The following is a 15,020-nucleotide window of genomic DNA, read 5'->3' as shown; positions in this document are numbered from 1 at the left end:
GCGCGCCATTCATGTCACTGCCAAGGTGAGGCAAGTGTATGGTCCTCCCGGCCGGTTGATCCCGTTGGTTTGCCTACTTGGCGGCTTTTAAGGCACACGTTGCCTTTGCCATAAAGTCACGTCGGGGCGTAGCCAAACGCTTTGTGCCGTGGCGCGCTGTGGCGCAACAAAGGTGCATAAAGTCATGCAACAGTGGGTGGTGGCATTCAGTGCATTCAAGCGTGTTTTTGCGCTTTGGTAGGTGCTGCAGGATGTGCGGCAAATGTGTGTGTTTCCTTAAAAGCGTATAAATCACTTTGTTTCTGATTGTGGCTGAGCATGCTAAGTGCTTTTTAATTATTGTTATCTTTAGCTGTTTTTAAAGCAAATTACTTTTTTTCAATACCATTTAAGCTATTGTGCTGAAAGCGTGTTTGTTGTTGATGAGCAATGCTGAAAACGTTAGCGGTTTCTGAAAGTCTGTGGTTGGGCTCTTTGATTTTTTTTTCATCGGAAGACTTTTCTTTCTCAGTTACAAATGGTATTAAATGGTACTTAACTTGCTCTCAAAATTTAGTAGCCCAGCTCCTGCCATTATCATCTCTGAACAAATTTAGATGGGGTGTAACTTAAAAATAATTTGAGAAATATAAGATTAGTGTGATAAGTAAATGGTGATTGAAGATGACAACGAGCTTCGATCACCTTTTCAGTCATCCTTTTATGGAGGGTTTGTCCTTAGGTTAGGTTAAATTAATCTGGTATGTAAATAAGCCACACATAGACCAGTTTTGGTCCTTTGCGATACCAGTTGGAGTTCAGTTGTTTGGTCCAAGAGGAGTAGTCATCCTTTAGAATGCCCCGCGTTTGACGCGAATTTTAACAGACTCTGCGGCCTCACTATCGATACCCTCCTTCAGTGTATCATACCGTGAAAACCCCAGTTGCTTACAGCGTAGTCCTGCCATTGCGAGACAAGTGAGATGCTCCATTGTTTTCCTGGTGCCCTGAGCAGTGTGATGACTAAATGTTGTATTCCCATCAATATAACAACGACTGTCCGCGCAAATGTTGACCATTGCCCTTTAGAGGCTATCTCCGTGACTTTCGGTTCAGATAGCAAAGTCATCATTTTGCGGACCTTAAAAGACTGTTTGTCCTTAGTATATTTCTTCTCCAAATCATCCTTGATAGATATTTCGTTTTTTTTTTTTTACTTTAACACTAGAACCACCGATGTTATATTAAACATTTTGACGGGTCTTGGTATAAATAGATATAGGTCATACCCATTATAGAAATTAAAGTCGATGAGGAGAAATTGAATAATAATACTTAACTGTTCTTATATTTTTATTTTTCTAGTGTTAAAAATGTCTACAACATCCACGAATTTTCTATAAATTTGCTATGGGTAGTCTCTTGCAAAAGTTATGTTATTATTACACAAAGCTGTCGAGCTCTTCCGCTACTCATCACATTTCCCAGTTGAACTTCAAATACCGTTTCTCTCTCCTTGTTGATTCTCCTATTTGCAATCGCAGTAGTACGAAATAATATAAAACAAAAATGTCTTTTTGGTTGGACATTCATTTATTATTTGTGGTCTTATTGTATCAAAGAGTCATCTATGTAAAGCTCGCTGGAAACCACGCGGTATTGTAATTTATATTCTCGAAACAAGCTCATATTTTCTCTTCAATAATATCATAATCAAAATCCGGAATGGTTTTGGAAACATGATATTCAAGTTCTCTTCTCCTAAATCACCATATAGAGTTTAGATCTGAATATGCGATTTTTTATGTATTTAAAAAGGTCTTCTGTAGACACGGTCGCCCTATACATTATTTTTTGCGTGAAAAATTACCAATCTTTCAAATATAGGTTTTTTCATAATGCTTCAAGTGCAGTCCATGTTAATGTTACCTGACCTGACCTCCTGACTGCAAACAAGAGGAGTTTCCTCTTTATATGGTGTCAGGTTCGCTTGGTTTCGGTATTACAAATAGCAGTGAAAATTGATTTTTCTCTATATCTTTCTCTATTAATATTGGTGAACTACCAATTTCAGATTTTATTTGGACCCTTTTTTTGTCTTTTTTATTTTATTATTGGCTAGTCGAAAAAGTATTTTCGTATTTTGTCAATAGATGTCGTTGCAGTCGTATATCTCCACTGCTACCAATCACATGGTGTTACACCATATTGTGTTGGAAGGGTGAGATTTTAAGCTTCATTTAACCCAAAAAATTAATTAAATTCGGTAAAGTTGAAAAAAAGTTACAGCTCTTCAAAAATGAGTGAACATAATGAAGAAATTCGCTATATTTTGAAATTTTTGTATAGAAAAGGGAGGGATGTCACGCAAGCCACCTATGAAATCTGTGAAGTTTACGGAGACGATGCTGTATCAGTTCATATAGCATAACAATTGTTCTGGAAATTTCGATGTGAAAGATGCACCTCGCTCTGGTCGACATATCGTTGAAAAAGTCAATGAAATTATGGAAAATACTGACCGTCACATAAGCTGCCATGACATTGTTAAGGAACTTAGCATTCATAATCAAACGGGTTTGAACCATTCACAAAAGGCTGGCTACAAAAAGAAGCTCGATCTCGGGGTATCATCACTATGAAAAATTTGATGAACCGAATTAACATCTACGATTCTTTGCTGAAACGAAAAGAAATCGAACCATTTCTGAAGCGAATGGTAACGGGAGACGAAAAGTGGATCAAATACGACAATGATGTGCGAAAAAGATCATGGTCCAAGCGTCGTGAAGCTCAACAAATGGTCGCAAAGCCAGGATTGACGCCTCGAAAAGTTATGCTGAGTGTTTGGTTGGATTGGAAACGAATCATCCACTGTGAGCTGCTCCACCCTGGTCGAATGATTTATTCGACATTTTACTGTCAACAACTGATTAGATTAAAGCAAGCAATCGAAAAAAACGGCCAGAACTGATCAACAGAAAAGGCTTCGTCTTCGATCAGGACAACGCTAGACCACACACATCTTTGATGACTCGGCAGAAACTGGGAGAGCTTGACTGCGAAGTTTTGATGCATGCACCATATAGCCCTGACCTTGTACCATCGGACTACCATTTGTTTCGATCAATGCAGAACTCCCTTAATGGAATAAAGTTGGCTTCAAGAGAAGTCTGTGAAAATTACTTATCGCCGAGAAACCAGAAAAGTTTTAAACTGATGGAATAATGTCTCTAGCGGAAGAATGCCAAAAAGTGGTCGACCAAAATGGTACATATTTGCTTCATTAAAGTTCATTAAAAATATAAAAAAGGTGGAAGTTTGATTACAAATACCAAAATATGTACTTTTTCGACTACCCAATAAGCAATGAGGTTAGTTTAAGAAAATTGAGGTTTGTTTCCAAAAAAAAGCAAATTTTTATATCTTTACATTTATATTTGTTTTTTTTTTTTATTTATTTTATTTTTATTTTTTGGTTTTTTATAGCTTTACATTTTTGTAGTTTTTGTTTTTATTTTTTTGTAATTTTTAGCTTTCAATTTTTGTTTTTTTTTTTTTTTTATTATTTTTTATAAATCTTTTTTCCAATTTTCATATCTTGTCTTAAAATTAAACACAAAATACAGTTCAATTTCTCCTATTAGGGTGAATACATATAGTGGTGAGGGAAATATTCATTCAAATTTCATAATTTTATTTTATACAATTGTGAATCACGTGATCTCTCTCAATTATAGGTATATTGGTACCAAAAAATAGGAAAATATTATTTTGTCACCCGACACCATTTATATGTAAATATACGAAGATTTTTATCTAAGCGAACATTTCTAGTTTCCACTTTAGTAGACCACAAACTCGAGCGGCAGCACCCCTTTGCACTCTTGCACTCACCCTTTTGCATTGGCATTCGGTCAATACTTGTAGTTTCGTTCGGCAATAATTGACGCGTAACACGAGTCAAATTTCCACTCCCCACAGACTTTCTTTCCTTTCATTTCGAAATGCGCTTGGCAAAAGGAAATTATTATTTTCGTACTAACACACATATATACTTGCAACATGCAACATACAGCAAGAAATTTCAATGCAACATGCAGATGCTCGCGGCTAACAGCTGCTAAGAGCTAAGCATACAAATCTATCGACTCATTTCCGATACATATGCACATATTTGTGGGGCGCACAGGGGTAACTGTAAAAGGTAAAAGCGTAAAATTGGAAAAAGAGGAAAGTGGCCGCAGGCACTTGCAGTTTTTGTTTGGCTCTCTGTCTGCCTGCCTGCCGGTCGAAAGACAAACAAGCATTTGAAGATCAATAGAATTCGATAAAATTCCTGCAATGATGCAATGCAAACGACATCTGCACTCCAGAGCAGGACCGAGTAATGAAACTGGGGTGAGAAAGCAAAAAGCGAAATGTGTTGACGCAATTCGAGGGGTAAATAGAGAGGTTAGAACAATAAGCGAATTAATTGCCGACTTCAAAGTAAAGAAAGCCATCATTAAGTAGCTCGCTTGCAAAGTAAACTGCGCAAAAACAATTTTTGTTGGCATGTGTGAAGGGCCACAGCTGTAAAATATGGTTTCTGACATTTTTTTTTTGTCAAAGAGGTATTAATTAACAACAACAATGGCTGATATACCAAATTTCTTATAAACCGTTTTTCAGAAGAAAGAAAGTCAATTAAAAATTGGAATTTAAATGAAAGGATATTTTTTTTTTTAGTTTTGTTCTCAAGATGAGTCTTCCATGGTTTTCTGACACAGATAAGTCTCATCCTACACTTTGTTATTACTAGAAGCTGTCACATTTAAGCCTTGTAATTTTTTATTGTTTTGGCTTAACATAACCTAAATTTTATTAAATATAATAAAAATACATTATTCCATAAAACTTCCATAAACTTCGAACTTAACCACCTCAAACTGCCGGTTTAACCTCATTCATAAATCCAGAACTAAACCCCCGCAATCCTTAAATTGTCTTAGTATTCTTTAAAATTCACTCTTTCATTGAATCTAAGGCTCTGTGTTGTAGCATGGCTCATTCCCGTTTACTTCTAGAGAAAAAAAATCTCTTTAAAAAAATAAATGGATACCTTATCGATTCGCATTTTAAAAAATCTTTTGGAACTAGAAAGCGCATCGGCTGGTAGTGTTTAGTGACGGCCGACGAAGCAGGAATCCTTTGGTACACACCCTTTAACAAGGAATAGTCGAAACGAAGGGAGCTGCAACTAGCGAACCTGCATCGGACAATATGGATACTGTCCTATGGACCGTAAGCGGATCAGCTTTACGCGAAATTTTCATTCGGGGCACCGAAAATGGTGTCGCAATGGTCGAGCTTAAAATATTTTTTACCAAATATTTTTTTGCAACAATAAAAAAATCGAATAAAATATTTCATTTTTTATATGAGAGAAAAATTTTTGAAAAAGGCTGCTTTTTTGCCCGAGGAAACCCATGTAACCCCTTAAGGCATATCCTTCGTCTGTCCCTCTGTCGGTCTGTGTACATACGGACCAATCCCTCAGTTTTTGCGATATGCGGTGCAGCCGAAGTTAACGTTTTTTCTTGTTTTTAAACAAGTTTTCGGCTTTTAGCTGCTTGAAAAACTATAAATCGAAATCTTCAAAACAGAATTTTGAAAAATAACTAAAGATATCTTCATTGAAAATATTAGACATTTTTCGTTCATAAAACCACTCTTTTGTGAGCTCTTCTACTGTAGATTATCTAAAAAGAAACGTTAAACTATAACATACTTGCACATGATGCAATTTTCCGATCGACCTTGCTTTCTTCACACCATTCTAATGGTTATTAAGCTTAGAAGCATGTGTACACACATCTGTAGATATATTGATAAATAGAATGAAGACGACACATGATACAATTACTCTAATGTAGTTTTCAATTTGTGCCACATCGAACGAAAGGTCTTACTCACGCCCATATCTAGCAAAATCATACAATAATAACAATTAACAACCGCTACTCATCAAAGGTGAACAATCGATTTCATTGTTTTACCAATTCCACGAACACACAGACATACTTACATGCTTAATTTTATATATTCTTGCAAATATAGAGCACTTTTGAAGAATACGAACACTCTTTGTCTATGCATTAGACTTGCGCACCATATAAATAAATGATTCCGATAGTCATCAGCATGAGTTGGCACAAGGCTCTCATATTCAATGCTCGCACATATCACAATATTATTACAGGCCGATACTTTGGAATCATTACATTTACTTATTATTGTTTTCATATGTATTTAACTGTTGTGTAAATATGTATTAGACCATATGTATGTATATTAGTCATATAGTGGGAATGTGCCCTGTAGGAAAATGCCATGATAGACTCTAGGTTAGACAATAATCGTCAGAAGAATTGATAATAAACACTTTTTGATAACCTGAAGTTAGAACTTCAAACAGAACACTTCCTATCTCTATCAACTCGAAATATTTCCTACAGGGAATCGTTATTCAAACACATTCACTGTTAACTATGTATGTAAATTCGAGTATGTAGCCTATTTTTTGTTGTAAAAACCCGCTAGTATACGAATTCGTATTGCGCTCATGACTTATTTAGGCCACAAAGGGGTCATGGTGAGGGCAGTGAAATGGGTGCGGTGTTACTTTCCATGTTCTGTTGACTTGAAGACAGCTAAAACTCCTCACATTTCTTCAGAGTCGAAAGTTTATAGTATCGTTTATACTTATTACAAAGAAAACCATAATAAAGCAAAAAAGTCCCATGCAATTTGTTTTTTTTTTTTTTTAAAGGTTGAAATGTGGAAGTTGAAGTGTTGCGGACAGCGCTAATTTTACTTTTAATTGCCATAAGAGTGTGCTTTGAATTTGTTTCTGTAGTTTTAAATGTTGTTTTCCATAAGAAAGTATATAAAATAAGACTAGGCTTAGTATTAAGTGAGAGCACATACTGTATTAGACAAAACCAAAGCAACCGCCTAATGCGTTTTTAAATTTTTTATTTTTATTTTTCTTACAACAATGAAATTGAAGTAGAGTAGAATTACTTTTGTACAGTTTTGCTAAATTTATTCATTACCCTTTTTTTATCATTTTAAAAGTTGTCTCTGTCCCTATCAAGAATGATGGCACTATATATTTGAAAAAATAAAATCAGGAGAAAACCCAGGGACTATACCAAAGCTACTGGCGAACTGCTCATATCAAAAAGGTGTTACAAAAAATCGGGATCGTTAGACACTTTAAGAGTTATAAAATACTAGTAAGAAACTATTGAGTTAAGGCAAATTGAAAGTCTTTACTCAGAGCGCTGCTTACAAAACTGCTTAGAAATATTAGCGACAAAGGTATAGTTTGGATAATTAGAAATATGATGTTAAGGGCCACAACTAGTGTAAAATTTTGAAAAAATTGTATTATTCATTTTTGTCAAATTTCGTTAGTCGTTAGCTTTAAAAATACCATACTGAAATTTTAAATGAATATTTCAAATATTTTTTGAGTTACAGGCGTAGAAGTGTAGTCGCTCAGTTCAATAAGCTCCATCCGTTTACTTTTTTCGAATTTGCTTACATCATTACTCGGACGAAAAGAATTCGATTACTATTCAATTTTTCTACAGTTCTGTACATAGGTTTCCATACAACAGTCGTTGTGTTTTTACATGAGTACCTGCCGACGACGGTCTTAAAAGCACATAAATCAAAACAATGCGTTGATCAGCGCCCCAAATAATATATGCTTTTTGCAAGTATTTTTTCGTTGCAATTTATCCTTTTCCACCTTAGTCGGTTTTGAGGCCGACCGAAAACCTCTGCCGTGCTGTAGGTTCGGCACCCGGCCGCAGTGCGACTCCAGACTGAACAGAATTTTCAATGCTACATGCTTTTAAGCATAAACCACAGCCACCACGAATCTGCCCAAAAAGCCAAACCCAATACCGCAGGCAAATTCTAAATTCTGCCCGCTGGGGGAAGGTTTCCATATAATTACAAACAGTTTTTTATCTGATGAAAAATCGAATTTGAGATTCCAAAAATGAGTAAAATTTTGGATAAAGATATTTTAAACACCACAATTTTATTAATATCTTCCAGACAGATTTGTTTTTTTTTTTTTTTGGTTTCAGCCATGGAGATGTCCGGAACCACTTCAGTATGTGGCAGCGATGGACCGGTTTTAGCGCCGATTGCGATTTCGTATAACTTGAAAAATATCTAATTTTTACTTCAAATTATTTTCTTTGTATTCTAGAAATATGTACAAACATATTCTTTTTAAAAAATTGCCTTTTTGGACTGTCACTCTAGGTGTATGTATTTATATATTTATATTATTTAACTTTCCATAATTTTCGCCATATTGGCACCATTTTAACCTTTAAATTCAATCAAAATGTCGGCATTGATTTAAATTTGACCAAAAACGAAAATAAATATATTTTGTCTTAATCTGTCCAATTCATATCGTAGACAATCATAACACCTAGTCTAAAGTAAACTGTTATCGGACTAACAAACTTAAACAATATTTTATCTGAACAGCTCTACTACTTTGACATTAATAGTAATGTTTTCCTAACGTCTCTATAATTTTCCTATAATTTCTCAAGTTTAGACAAATTTAATGTGAAGCAGTTTCCTTCTTTACTGGTATTTTTAGCTCGGTGATGAGTTTTTGTCCTATTATGGAAAGCTCAAAAATTCTTAAAGTTTTCGCCCACATCGCTTTTCATTGTTGTTTTGCGGTAGCTGCCTAGTTGACAATCCATGACCGTATAAAATTCACGTTCCGTGCCATTTAAGTAGATCCGGCTATAGTGAAAACGGCATCTGTTTTTATCTTCATATCTGCTTCCACAACATCTATTAAGATACGTGTATAGGATAGTGTTTTTGTTTGTTGTATTTTAGTTTGGAATTGTCCATTTTCTCTATAACCACAGCTCAAGATATCAAACTTATAAAGGAGAGCTTTTGTTCGTTAAGCGAGGATTTTGCATTGGAATTGTCAATTTGCTCTATACACCTAGTCCAATATTCCAGTTCTTTGCATTATTATGGGTTCTTAGGTTAGTTCCTAGTTAGATCATTACTATAATTTCGAAATTCCGTTAAAAATAGCTTGCCCCCAAGCGCTCTCTGTGTACATAATGAGAGGAGTCTTAGGAAAGGAATACTGATTGTAATATAAACCCATATAGTTGAGACCATTATCGATTATACATACTTTCTTCTAAGATATTTAATAATATGCATTAAAGATTTAGTGTTGTATCATAAAATTTGCTCTCAACAATAAATCAAAGAGATCGCAATGACAAAAAATCACTTAGTTCTGTATCGAATGCGATGGAGAGATATTTCGTTGTTCTTACTGAATTGATCATATTTTTTGAAATATTTATACATACATACATACATACATATGTACAATATATGTAAATATATTCAAGCATTTGGTTACTATGTATAACTTGCTTGTGTCAAACGTGCTTAGAACGTTTCAAAGGTTCTGATGGAATTACAGTCGATGATTCACCAGCAACCTTACCAAATTGTTACAATAAAAAAATTTGGCATTCCTGAAATTCCTGCTTGCCAGACATACAAACACGAGTTCTTAGAAATGTATTGCACCTATTTATAATTTCTTTCTTGTTTTATGAATGCAATGCAATATTTTTTTTTATAAATACAAACATACAAACATTTGTTGAGCGCAACCAAAGGAAGTTGTTTAGTTTGTGCGCACATTCCACAGACACTGCCTTATTGCTGCTGTTTTTTTCGCTTTAATGAGGCTTCTGTATTCAATTTAGATTTTGACTTCAGGTAACGAAAGATCCATGAGCGACGCACACTTCGGTATTGTGCCGCAGCACGCTAAAACAGCGAGACATGGCCAAAAAAGAGCATAAAATCACTTGAATAAATATTTATGCAACCTTTTGCTGTTGTTGTTGGTTTTTTTGTTCCTTTTGTTCTTGCTAAGCTGATGAACCATGCTTTCGTATTTCATGTTTGGTTGACTTGTTGTTCTTGTAGCACATTTCTTTCTTCCAACATATTATACCAATTCGATGCCAAATCATTTCTTTTATATAGATATGCATTTGTGTATGTGTATATATGTAGGTGTGTGAGTGTAGATGTGTGTGCATGTATGCGCTATTTGTCCGCTATGGCCTTCTCAATGCTATTAGTCCGCGCATTCCCATAATGTGCCAGTCGGCTCAAGCAGCACGCACGTCCGAGCTGGCGAAATTTCTCTCACATGTCCATAACAAGCTGCACGTCGAAGTCGAAGCGCTGGCAGAGACGTCTGGACGGACGGGCGGACGTACGAGTAAACGGCATAGCGGAGAGGCCATCATGCCAAATGGTCTGGCCAGCTAGCGGCCATATATAGTTTAGTTCAGTATAGTATAGTGGATATGGGAGGTTGCGCGGAAAGCCGGCGGCAGGGCGTGCTACAAGCATCATGCCACACGATACAATGGACTCATGTCAAAATACACACATTTCAGTTGAAAAAGAAGTTGTTACTTGCTGCTGCTGTTTTTAGCTGTTTTCGCTGTTAAAGTTATTGCTTTGCTATTGTTGCTATTAACTTTGTTGTTGCTGTTGCTTCTGGCCGTTATTGCCAACTGCGCACTCATAAGTTCGTAAAATATAGCGCGAGTATTCTTCAAATGGCCTGCTGCTGCGCAATGGAGTTAAGCAACATTTACAAATATCTAATTCAACACATACATACATACATGTAACGGGTGCTTTTTTGGACGTGTGGTTTTCAATAAATCTATGCTTTTTTCAAAGTTGATCTTTCTGACAGCTGTTACTCGGCTAAAACCGCATAAGCGGTGTCTACGCCAATAAAGAAGAAGAAGTTGCTTGATTTATACTCAGTTTGGTTTGCCATTTCATGGTGAAGAGACTTACTCCGAAGCAACTCGTGCAAATAATGGTTCGGTTCGCGCGACACATCGCCAAAACCGTCCAGCAGAGTTGATAATTTGAGCAGCTGTGCATCGGTTTCGTACCACGTTTACTCTAGTGGACCCTCAGAGATGCCGTACAGTGCGCACCGAAGACGCTGTTGCTGTGGTGCAGCATACTATCGAAGAAGACAATCGCGCACAACAATTGGAGCTGTGTCCATTCACTTTATGAAAGATATTGCGGACGGATCTTGTTTTGCGGGCTTACAGATTGCAACTCGTGCAATAATTTAAGCCGAGCGATCATCATTAGCGTCGCAAGTTCGGTGAAAGGGTCCATAACGAGACGGCGATCACCGATACCGATTTTCATAACAAAATTGGGTTCTGAAATGAAACTCACTTTTGCTTGTTCGGAGAGATAATTATCCACAATCCATGGTTGAGATGCCATTACATCCTCAAAAAGTCACGGTTTGGTGTGTTCTATAGACAGAGGGGAGGCATTGGTTCATATTTCTTCGAAAATAATGTTCTCCATAATGTTACAGTCAATGGGGAACGCTATGTCTCATGGCTCTGATTAATAACTTTTTCGTGCATACATTGAAGGATGTTGATGTGCGACGACCTTTGGTTTCAACAAGACGGCGCTACATGCTATAAATCCAACGAAACAATAAATTTTTTGAATGAAGTTTTTGATGAGCGAAGTCTCGCGTGGCGGACCTACCTAATATCGTGCACTGGACTATTTTTGTGGGGTTATGCGAAATCGCTTGTCTACGCAGATAAGCCCGAGACGATTGGCGCCTTGGAAGATAAAGTTCTACACATACTGACATACAATTGACATAAAGTGGTCGAAAATTGGCTTCTCCGGAAGAATTTATGCAATCCAGATAAGACCAAGACGATTGACGCCTTCGAAGAAAAAGTTCGGCACATTACTACTGACATACGGCCCTAATTGCGGCATAAAGTAGTCGAAAATTGGGCCTCTCCGGCTGGAATATATGCGATCCAGCCTCAGGGGTCAGCTAGGTTAGTTAGGTTAAAAGATCGATTCTTAGAAGGCTCTCACTTTTACAGCTTAGAACACCGGTCCGCTGTGGTACCTATAAACTCCTAACAACTAGATATATGGATACGCTTACAAATCGACAAAGCGCATTGAGCCGGTCAGAAATTTGTTGAGACGGCTAATACGCGTTTTATTTCTTCTTGAAAGCCACACGTCTAAAAAAATACCCTTTATATGCATATGTACATATGTAAGTGGGCTGGCAAATGGCACTGTGCGTTACCCGTACAAGCTATTGCGGCAGCGCGTCTGCATTTGGTTAAAACTTGGACATTTTTAGGCAACAACAAGAAAGTGGCCTATTGTACGACACACACACATACACATCTATAAATTTGTCGAATACAGTTACAGCGGTGGCAACATCACCGCCTGCGGTCAGCAACATCATCATTCGGTAGTTGAACAGCAGCAGCAGCACTTTGATGCGTCGCCAGCGCAACGTGACAAACGGTAACAACAACAACAACAACAACAACTACAATATCATCATTTAAGCCAACATGTAGCCAGCTGTAACTGCTACCACTCCATTTAGCGCCCGCCTCATGTTATGCCGATAGTTATTATTCCTATTGTTGCTGTTGTTGTTGCTATTTGTTTTGATTTCCTAAAAGCTGCACCGGCTGCCGCTAGCCATATGCGGGCTCAAGGAACTCAACTGTTTCGCATCGTTTTGACCATAAAGTTAACTGTCACTCAGCGCCATAATGGTCAGCGGCAGCGATAACGGCGTCAGGCACTATGTGCGCCGCTATATGAAGGCTTTATCTATTTTTCCACTGATTTTTATTTCTCTATTAAATTGCTCTGCATTTTTGTTGCCATAAAAGCTTTTATTTTTATTATTAAAATATTTCGTTTTTTTTTTGTTTTTGTAAAATATGCATTTCCTATGAAAACGCATACCATGCTTTGCTATGCTATGTTTTATCGCTCTTTGACGCGTGTGGGCCGCTCAATTACTCAATTTACATTTCCGCTCCAAATTCTGAAAATTTTTACATTTGATTCTGACCAGTTTTTTATCACCTTTCGGCCAACGCGCGCCGCCGCCAGTCACTTTATTTGCTTAATGTGAAATTCATAGAAATAACACTTACATACATACATATGTCCATATGTAACATACATATATGACATACATACATACGCTCGCTAATATGCATATGATAATTTTTTCCTCAATGAAAATTCACATTTTTCGTCCAAGTGGCGGTGGGCGTTGCATTTTTCGTCTGATCGACTGCTATTTTGCATGCATGTGTTTGTTGTTGTTGTTTTTGAGTGCACTCAATTGCATGTTAAATGCAAATTCATTTTTTTGCCAAGATTTCGTGCGTTGATTTAGTTTTATTATTTTTTAATGCAATTTTGCCTGTGCAACAGGTACTTATGTGGCATATGTGTAGGAAAGCAACAAAGAGGCACAAGGTTAATAGTGCAATGGTTCGGATAATGCTAAAATTATTAAAGAATATAATATTTTGAAAAAATAAAAAAAAACACTAGTAAGGCAGAGCTAGGCTTGGATATATGGTCCCCTCAGGTACATAAGGTCTGTTAGTGATATGGTGTCTAGGTCGAGTATTTACCCGATTTTATTCATTCTAAACACAAATATGCACAGTTATAAGAAAATCACGCTCTCTCAATTTTATTAAGATAACTTATATATTGGCCGATATATGGGGTTTAAAGTCACCCGGAAGTTCGAAACTCTTTATATCAGAGCTAAAGGAAGTATTGACCCTATTCCCATTTTTGATACAGAAAGATATTATTATCAGGAAATGATTTTCTCTGAATTTCAATTGTATATTACATATATTAACCAATATTTTCGGTAAAAAGTCAACTATAGATATTAGGGGTCCACATATTCGGTACCTAAGGGCTTCAACAGTTTTTTTTTGGATTTAGACAATTTTTGGTCATAAGGTGGTATACTCTAAAGGCATTATGCGTGCAAAGTTGTATCGCCTTATATCAATTGCTTTCTGATTTTTGTACTATGAGGGAAGTAGGCGTGGTTGTAGTTCGATTTCGCCAATTTTCGCACTTTGTCATAGGAATATGAGGATAATTCCACGTATATGGAAAGTGCAAGGGGATATCTTCCGATTTCATCGATTTTAACAGTTTTGGTATAATATTGGGTAGTCGAAAAAGTTTTTTCGTATTTTGTCAATAGATGTCGTTAGAGTGGTATATCTCCAGTGCTATCAATCACATTGTGTCATACCAAATAGTGTTGGAAAGGTGAGATTTTAAGCTTCATTTAACCAAAAAACAAAAATTAAATTCGGGGAAGTTGAAAAAAGTTACAGCTCTTCAAAAATGAGTGAAAATAATAAAGTAATTCGTTATATTTTGAAATTTTTGTAAAAAAAAGGGAAGAATGTCACGCAAGTAAATGAAATCAGTGAAGTTTACGGAGACGATTCATGTAGCACAACAATGATTCGCTCGATTCCGTTCTGGAAATTTCGATGTGAAAGATGCACGTCGCTCTGGTCAACCTATCGTTGAAAAAGTCAATGAAATTATGGAAAATACTGACCAGGACCGTCACATAAGCAGCCGTATTCGCTAAGGAACTTAATATTCATTATCAAACGGTTTTGAACCATTTAAATAAGGCTAGCTTCAAAAATAAGCTGGCTGTTTGGGTACCATATGAATTGTCTGTGAAAAAATTTAATGGACCGAATTAACATCTGCAATTCTTTGCTGAAACAAAATGAAATCGAACTATTTCTGAAGCGAATGGTAACAGGAGACGAAAAGTGGATCAAATACGATAATAATGTGCGAAAATGGTAATGGTCCAAGCGTGGCGAAGCTCAATAAATGGTCGCAAAGCCAGGATTGACGCCTCTAAAGGTTATGCTGAGTGTTTGGTGGGATTGGAAAGGAATAATCCACTATGAACGGCCGAGCTGGTCATATGATTGATTCTACATTTTATTGTTAACGACTGATGAGATTGA

The 15,020-nt window shown here is 36.6% G+C and overlaps 2 protein-coding genes across 6 annotated transcripts in view; one reads left to right on the top strand and one right to left on the bottom strand.

The window, feature by feature from the left end:
- The window catches only part of LOC126762926 (dual specificity protein phosphatase 19), a 168,564-nt gene that overhangs the window by 5,966 nt on the left and 147,578 nt on the right, over positions 1–15,020 (top strand). The window lies entirely within an intron of this gene.
- The window catches only part of LOC126762922 (breast cancer anti-estrogen resistance protein 1), a 122,961-nt gene that overhangs the window by 3,917 nt on the left and 104,024 nt on the right, over positions 1–15,020 (bottom strand). The window lies entirely within an intron of this gene.

The sequence above is a fragment of the Bactrocera neohumeralis genome, chromosome 6, assembly GCF_024586455.1.
Source record: "Bactrocera neohumeralis isolate Rockhampton chromosome 6, APGP_CSIRO_Bneo_wtdbg2-racon-allhic-juicebox.fasta_v2, whole genome shotgun sequence".
Taxonomy (NCBI): Eukaryota; Metazoa; Arthropoda; class Insecta; order Diptera; family Tephritidae; genus Bactrocera; species Bactrocera neohumeralis.
Note: the sequence above shows the minus strand (reverse complement) of the source record. Positions and strands in the feature narration are given on the sequence as shown.